Source organism: Rhynchophorus ferrugineus, unplaced genomic scaffold, assembly GCF_030347505.1.
Source record: "Rhynchophorus ferrugineus isolate W39M unplaced genomic scaffold, kcgeb_rfMv2 rfM3, whole genome shotgun sequence".
Taxonomy (NCBI): domain Eukaryota; kingdom Metazoa; phylum Arthropoda; class Insecta; order Coleoptera; family Curculionidae; genus Rhynchophorus; species Rhynchophorus ferrugineus.
This window is the reverse complement of record NW_027472582.1, coordinates 39,217,257-39,225,845: the sequence shown is the minus strand read 5'-3', so window position 1 is coordinate 39,225,845 and position 8,589 is coordinate 39,217,257.

The window sequence follows — 8,589 nt, the reverse complement described above, 5'->3', positions numbered from 1 at the left end:
CAAAGTGCAACAATTGCGGCAAAATTCACAGCGTAAACTTCATCGGTTGTAGCTGCCGTCCTGCTTCAAAAAAACCAAAAATTCCGACCAAATCCTCCACAAGGTTCTGCATGGAGTAACCAAGATGGCAGGAAACTAGCCCAAAAACTAGCCAGCGCCAACTAAAACTCCTGCTCCAACCAATACACCGGACCTTAACTTCCCAATGCAAGCGTTTACTGACCCGCAGGCTTTCCTGCAAGTGATCGCCCTGGCTCACCAACTTGCTCGTCTTTTCCCAAATGTCGCCGCCTAAGCGGCAACACTTACCTGTTTCTTTAACTTCCAGCAGGCCTTTAAATCTTCGAAATGGCTGTTCCGAAATCTCTTATACTGATGACATGGAATGCAAACAGCTTACGTGGAAAGCAAGCAGAATTGGAAGACGTCATGACATTCTATGACGTCGACATCGTTCTCATCCAGGAAACTTTAATGAAATCTTCGCATCGTCTCTCTTTCGAACGCTTTTTTGTCTACAGAAACGATAGAACTTCGGGTCGAGGCGGTGGAACCGCCATTCTCGTCAGAAAAGGAGTCAAACACGAGCTCCTACCCTCGTTATCAGTAAACAACTTCGAAACAACCTCCATTAAAATCGATATCCTGGAACGTCCCTTCGTGATTACATCCCTGTACAAGAAATCTTCTGCATTCAACTATAGCGAATACCGATTACTCGTCGAAGGAAAATTTCTAAAAATAATAGGTGGCGATTTCAACGCCCACCACCCCACTTGGGGGTGTTCCAGAGCGAATCACGCAGGTAACGCCATCGTAGCTTTAAGTGCAGATCTGGGATATGGTCTTGCTCTGTCAGATGAACCCACCCATCACCCTAGTACAGTTTATCAAAGCGCAGCAAGAATCCTTGAATTCTTTATTCTTCAAGACGTAAATCGCGATTCCGAAGGTCGAGTCCTTGACGAACTAGACTCTGATCATCGTCCGGTCCTTCTCAAACTCGGAAACTACGCCACCACTCAAATCCCACTAACAAGATTCAGGAAAAAGACCGACTGGAAAAATTACCACCAAAAATTAACAAACTAGAACAGCTAAAGGAAGCTGTACTAAAGCTAATTCGTGATATTCAGTCTGCTCACGAATCTGCCACAGTCAAAATTTCATCACAACCCTAGCCGTGAATAGACTGTAGACGAAAGGGCGCGAACAGACCATGCAGGGGGGTAAGGGCGGCCGTTTCGACTTAGCGAGTAATGAAATAGAACACATTTCTCGCGGACCAAAAACTGGACCCTTCCTTCTGGCGTGTCTCCAAATGCCTCGTGGAGAAGACGCACAATGTCATCCCCTCCCTGAAGTCAGCGGTTACAGGAAATTTCGCAGTCACTGTCCAAGAAAAAGTCGAGCTCCTTGCAGAGACCTACGAAGCTCAAATGAAATGCCTGTAATGAAATAGAACACATTTCTCGCGGACCAAAGACTGGACCCTTCCTTCTGACGTGTCTCCAAATTCCTCGTGGAGAAGACGCACAATGTCATCCCCTCCCTGAAGTCAGCGGTTACAGAAAATTTCGCAGTCACTGTCCAAGAAAAAGTCGAGCTCCTTGCAGAGACCTACGAAGCTCAAATGAAATGCCTCCCACCCGCAGAGAATATTAATTCTAAGGACAATGACACTGTCCAACAACGTGTGATAACGAATCCAACTCCATCAAAAGACCAGTAACCCCAACCTTTCTTCTCAACCATTTCGTGTCTACAAAGTCTCTACAGACTATGATCGGAAAATTTCAAACCAAAAAATCTCCAGGATTCGACGGAATATCGATTATCCAGTTAAAAACGCTCCCGCATGAGCAGCTCGCAGAACTGGCAAACATCATTAACTCCATCATGAGGACATTTCCCGGCGTCTTGGAAACACGCAGATATAGCGGTTATACCCAAGAAAGGAGCAAAATTATCTCCATCTGATTACAGGCCTATCAGCCTTCTCAGCGCCATTTCGAAGCTTGCCGAGAGGGCAATACTTTACGCTCTCAACTCTTTCACAAAGGAAAACAACATCATTCCTGATGAACAATTCGGCTTTCGCGCTCACCACTCATCCGTCCATCAGGCTACCCGTCTAGCAGCACACATCCATCACGCTCTTGACCAACGTAAAAAGCTTGGAGCAGTTCTTCTGGACCTAACCAAAGCCTTCGACAAAGTCTGGCACGACAGATTGATCGCAAAGTGCATGCGGTTAGGCCTCCCAGAAGATCTAACCGCTCTCATCAAGTCCTATCTCTCGGACAGATCTTTCCTGGTCAAGATCAGGGAATCACTTTCCAGTCGTAAACAAATCTATACTGGCGTACCTCAAGGTTCCCCGCTGGCCCCAGCCTTATTTAACCTCTTTATTTCAGATCTGCCGAGAAAAGAGCACATTGACGTCGCGTTTTACGCTGACGACACTGCTTTCTTTTCGGGCGCCAGGTTCGAAGTTACAATTCATGAACGTTTACAGAAGCAGCTCGATCATGCGGTTACTTGGTTCAAATTCTGGAGGTTGCAAATCAACCCCCTGAAAACCTAGGCCATCATTTTCCATAAGAAGCGTTACGCACTGCGCTTCTCGCAACTTAAGATTGACATCGCAATAATTCCATGGCTGGATAACGTCAAGTACCTAGGTCTCCATTTCGACCGGCGGTTCGGTTGGCATTCCCAAATCCAGAAAGGAATCCAAAAAGTTCGGCGATAGCAAACCTGCTATCTTCTCTGATCTGCCCTACTAGCAGACTTCCCATCTTCATCAGATGCTTATTTTACAAGATGTTAATTCGGTCCGTACTCCTCTACGGATCTAATGTCTACTTCAAGTTTGTTACACCCAACCAGGTCAAACAGCTTCAAGTTTTCCAAAATAAACTCCCCAGGAGAATATGGAACACTCCATGGTTTGTCAGAAATAATCAAATTCATAGGGAAACTGACACTCCAGAAATCAAGAACTTCATATCTCAATCATTCCACAAACAACAACTCAGCTCAAGTTCTTCTGAAAACGCGAAAATATCTTTTGCCCCCATACAACAGTATACAGTTGAGTGTTCGATAGATTCGCGAATCGATAGAATCGCCGGGCCCTCGTGCCCAATAACTGCTGCCCGATCAGTGGGTACCATATCCTCAAATGTAATGCAGTAGCAGTAGCGATCCCCAGAGGTCAACTGTGAGACGGTTTCGGTTTAGTGTATTGGTAAGCCCAGAGACAGTCCCACATAAACCGATCCAACTTTCCAGGGCAAGTCTCCGCGACCAGGTATGCGTCATGCATTCCACCGCCTGGTTTTAGGCCAGAACAATTACAGCTATTCCTTCTAAGCCGAGATTATATGTCGATAACTTACAGCCTTCTGATAAATAATTGATTAATATAACAGTCTTAATTACCAAATTCACTTCCTCCATAATTGTTATTATTTCTTAATCTAAAAACTCAATTGAAGACGGAAAAACCTTGTCGTAAATGGATTATATTGAGCAGAAACGAAATTAATTTCCAGCAGGCCTACGTGCCATACAGCAGAAACTACGATTAAGATTCTGCATATTCAATTTGCGGCTTATCTCTCACAATTGTTATATAAATTGGTTACCGATATTTGACCGTACCACTGAGACTTTTCTTTTGGGGTTCTCTAAAGTCAGCCATCTAGGTCAATAAGCAATTGACCAATGATAGCTAACATAACCCAGGCCCAACAAAACTCAACTAGATCTATTAAAGCCAATTCTAAATCCAAAGTTATTTTGACAAAAACAGAAATTTCAGTACGATTCCATTAGTAATAAAATGAAGCATGGTGAAATAGAATATAAATACAGTGTAACCTTAATATAACAAGGCTCAGCATTCGAAATCCTCTAGTACTTCCCGAAAGAGCTAATACAAAATATACATTACATTACGAGTAAAATTGTTAAAAACCTCCTTACAACAAATGTTTAAACATTGCAAAGTTATTTGTAAGAAAGACATTGTTTTTTAATGACAAGTAATGTAAACAATGCTATTTGTAATTGTCGTAAAATTGCAACGACTGAAGAATGTGAAGAGTGGAAATACAATCTGGCAAAGCAGACTGAGGGATGGTATATTTAACGTCGATGAAACACGTCTTTTCTACAAATATTTACAGCACAAGACCTCACAATTCAAAGGCGATAAGGGTTATGGTAGGAAAAACAGAAAATTTCCTTAATGTTATTCGTTATATTGTTAGTAGGAACAAAATGTGCCTGAACATACAAACTTAAATCATTTATCGTCAGAAAATATAGAAAACCAGGATATTCTAAAAATATCAATAATTATCCAACAAAATACACGTTAAACACTAAGGTTTAGATAACCCGTCATGCCTTTAACAATTGGTTTGAAAATCTTCATAAGCAGATGAAGAAATAAAATCCAATCAAATTCGTAATCAAGGAGATCAGACCAAGGCATCATCAAGTTGTCGACAATAACTATGTTGATTGCCACAGTTTGAAATGAAGTAAGTAACAACATATTCACAAAATGATTCAAGAAGAGATTGGATTTAAAGTCCCATGTAATCATGAAAACGATCAATTACCACTCGTTGAAATAGCTCAGACCCGCCAAAGAGTTCAAAAAAAATTTAACTCTCAAGAAACTGAGCTCGAAGACTTTATTACATTTGATGATGATTTAACCATACGTGGAGAACTCAGTGATGCTGAAATTATCACATCTGTATTGCTAGCTGTTGATGAAGAAGCGAAAGAAGACGAGGAGGACGAATGTAAAATTAATTAACGTGTTTTTGTAATAAAAGATGCTCGCTCTTAACGCTCCAGATGTAGAAAAATTTACAATTCTCAAAAAAAGTGACTTAAGTGTTGGTGAATTGGATCACGGGTTTGAATTGTACTTTAGATAGATAACTAATAATGATGACTAATTAAGAGAAACATAATGAAGACGAAGCTACCATAATTACATTTTGACTGTGTTTTCGTTAAATTGTGTTCTCAAATATTTATGAAAATATTTCGCTTTAATAGGATGAGCTGATAAGTATCTAGGCGATGTTGATGTTAATAAACAGGTTTTCACACCTTGTTAAAAGAAATTGTGCTTCAACCTGACCTCTATATAGCAACCCTCTTTGTAATAAATAACTTGATGTAAGAAATATTTTTAATTGCCTTTATTTTTCTTATATATTTATAAGTTGCACAGTATAGTATGTGTACAAAATCCAAACAAGAAAATTGTTATACTAGTATTGTTTCGGATAATGATTTCAAGCTTATTTGTTTCGAGTAGTGATTCTCAATATTTTTGTGAATTTAATTTTTAATGATCGAAAAATTTGGTGACACAATTAAAAGATTAGATAGCACACAAAAGTATCCTATACTAGATTATCCACTAACCTAGACTAATACACTATATTTATCTTTTGCTTATACATTATATATGGTATAAAACCATGCTATAATAACCTAAAGTAAAAAAGCATCATTCAAATAAAATACATGTAATTTTGTAACAAAAATTGTATGTAAAACAATACATTTTCAGATTAAATCAGTTAAGAGAATGGACATTTTTATATTTCTTTAAAAAACATTTATATTTGAATAACCCAGAAATTTTTACATTTAAATAATAATAAAACAAAGAGATATTCAGCTTTACTTGTTATTAACTATACATGTACCATATTGTAATTTATGTATTTCGTCACAGATAATATATAAGGTGAGCCAGGTTGGTGTTGGTGAGGCTCAGGTGAGGATGGTTTAATTTTGACAATCATTGACAAACATAATGATAATACCAAGCGACCTTTACAAAGCGAAAGAAGCTTGTGAATATAACTTGATTCAGTTTTTTGCCCAAAAAAGAGACCTACAGTGAAATAACTAGATGAAATGTATAAGTGAGTAACAAGAAGTTTGAAGAACATAAAAAAGGAATTTGTTTTTCCACATTTGCAAAGTATCTATATGATTGAAGATGACATTTCAAAGAATCTATTACTACTCAGGAACTAATGTAAAAATCTGGAATTATACAGTCATGTTGGGTAGCCGTACACACTGACCTCGTACGAATGACACACCAGTTGATAACTGTTCAAAAGCTGTCGTATTTACTTTGTCCTTCATCACAATATTATTTTTGCACAGTTTTCTTATTTATTTACTTACTGGCTGTATACCATCAAACCAGTTACGAATGTGATTTATCCACTTTTGATGACACTGCAATTCAAAATACACCTTCAAGTTCTCTTGATCTTGATCAAGATGCAGTAGAAAGTCAAGAAACTCGAAACTATAAAATTATATCTGTTGCCTCAGTTGTACAAAAATTAATTGGGTCTGCGTCGACCGATTTAGCAGAAACACAATGTGAGATTCCCAACATTTCAAATATTGCTGAGAGACATCACCAAGATCCCTATCATATAAAAAACAGAATATCGAAACTGATATAAATAAAGCCAGTGAACAAAATAAAAAAAATCAGGGACCTCAAATTATTCTACCTTCTATGCTCCGTTAAAATTTTGAAGACTCACGAGTCTCATATTAATTTAGTCAATATATGTTAGGCCTATTGCCAAAAGCTACTCACACTCAGAAAAGACGCAAAAATACTACCGAAGTCGAAAATAATTACTATAGTCTGATCATAAAACCGAGTCCACTTACGATAAGAAAATATATGTGTTACCGAACCCCAACTGTTTAAATGTTGGGATGTTCTTAGTCGTGCATCAACATTAACGCCAAGGCCGAAAATATGCATGGTTTATAATATGCATAAAAATTAAAATACCAAACCAAGTAATTAACGCGTTTAAATGCGTTGCTTTACTTAAATAATTGTTTTAACCTATCACTACCAAGAAATATAATACTTAAGGCACAAATAAATATACTAGTATAAGTAATATAAGGAAAATTGTATTGTTATATTTAAATATACTATTCCAAGGAATATTATACCTAATAATAATATTATACTGTTTAAAATAAATTGAATGATTACATTTACGATATTTTTCAATGTAGGCAATATAAGTCAGAATTAAATAAAAAGTACTAAAATATAAATGGATCTAAATATCATAATCTGTCAGACTAGTATGTGTACTGCATCCTAATTATTTGATGTGTATTTGCTGCATGATTTTTTTTTCAATTACCGTATAATATTGCTTACAACACAATTTCTATCGATTGATTATTCTAACTACACATAACGCATTTCATTAGCAAATAATATGTTTCCTTTTATAGTTTACTTGCAGTAACTGTATGTGCATCATTGATATTAATCATAAAAATGCATTAAGAGCTGAAATATTGTCAAACCAGTACACACTGATATGTTTTCATGCACCTTTATAGAAATATTTATATCTGTCAGCAGGAACTAATTATTTCTACATAATTTAAAATGTGCTAATTTCTCGGACGATTAAGAAAATTTGAGGTATTATTGAATAATCATGGCATATTCTCAAAAGCTATTGGAATGTGACAGTCCCGCAAACTTTCTTTTCTAACTAAGTTCTACTAATGGCATTAGTTTATAAAGTGTATAAGTCATGACTGCATTTTTAGTTTTAACAGATAAGTTTGTAATACTATACAGTCACAAATATGTAATTTAAATAATAAATCATTATAATTTTAAAAGTATTTCAGCGTGAAAGTGGTCATTAGCTATCTATTAACTATGGATTAATTACCAAAACGTTAACAATAAATTGGCATAATATTAATATACTTCTCTATGTGTTTTTAATGACAAAAATTATAACTTTATAATTCGGCAGGTGGAATTTTGAATTTCAATGCTTTATTTTCCATGTGAGTAAACGGAGTTCAGAGATCCATGGTAGCGCATTAGTAGGTACTAATGATAATGATGCTAATACTAAATACTAATGAGAGAAAAATCGTAACTAAAAACAGCTCGTTTTAAACTTTCAATATTATAAGCAGAATGACGCGTAGCACGGATTTGTGATATTTGAATCCTTTCAATTATACTTCGCTCTTCACGTGCAGCCCGATTAAACATAAAACTAACTCGGCATTTAGACAGCAGATTTAGTCAATAAGTTCGATTTATATAGATGTATAAAAGACAATTTAATAATTCCAAGATTCTTAAGATAAATCATAAACTAGTTTTCAACATATTCCCATTTGGCTTTTCAACAACTTTTCAGTCGTTCGTAGCAGAATTGCTTTAAAAAACCTTTCTATTCAATTATCCTCATTAATATCTCAAAAAAAGGCATTACATTGTTACATTATATCAGTAAAGGTATTACTGCCGTTATATCAGCAAAAAATATCAAAACAGACACTTAAACAGAGATTTTTATTATTTCCGTTATTTGTTTAACGTAAATTACAATTGTATTACTCATAGATAAAAATGTTTTATTCGTTCAAATGTTTTAAATTAAAGGGAATTTTAACTTTATTTACGTAATAATTCTTATATTAACATTAATTTGTCGTTCATTATGC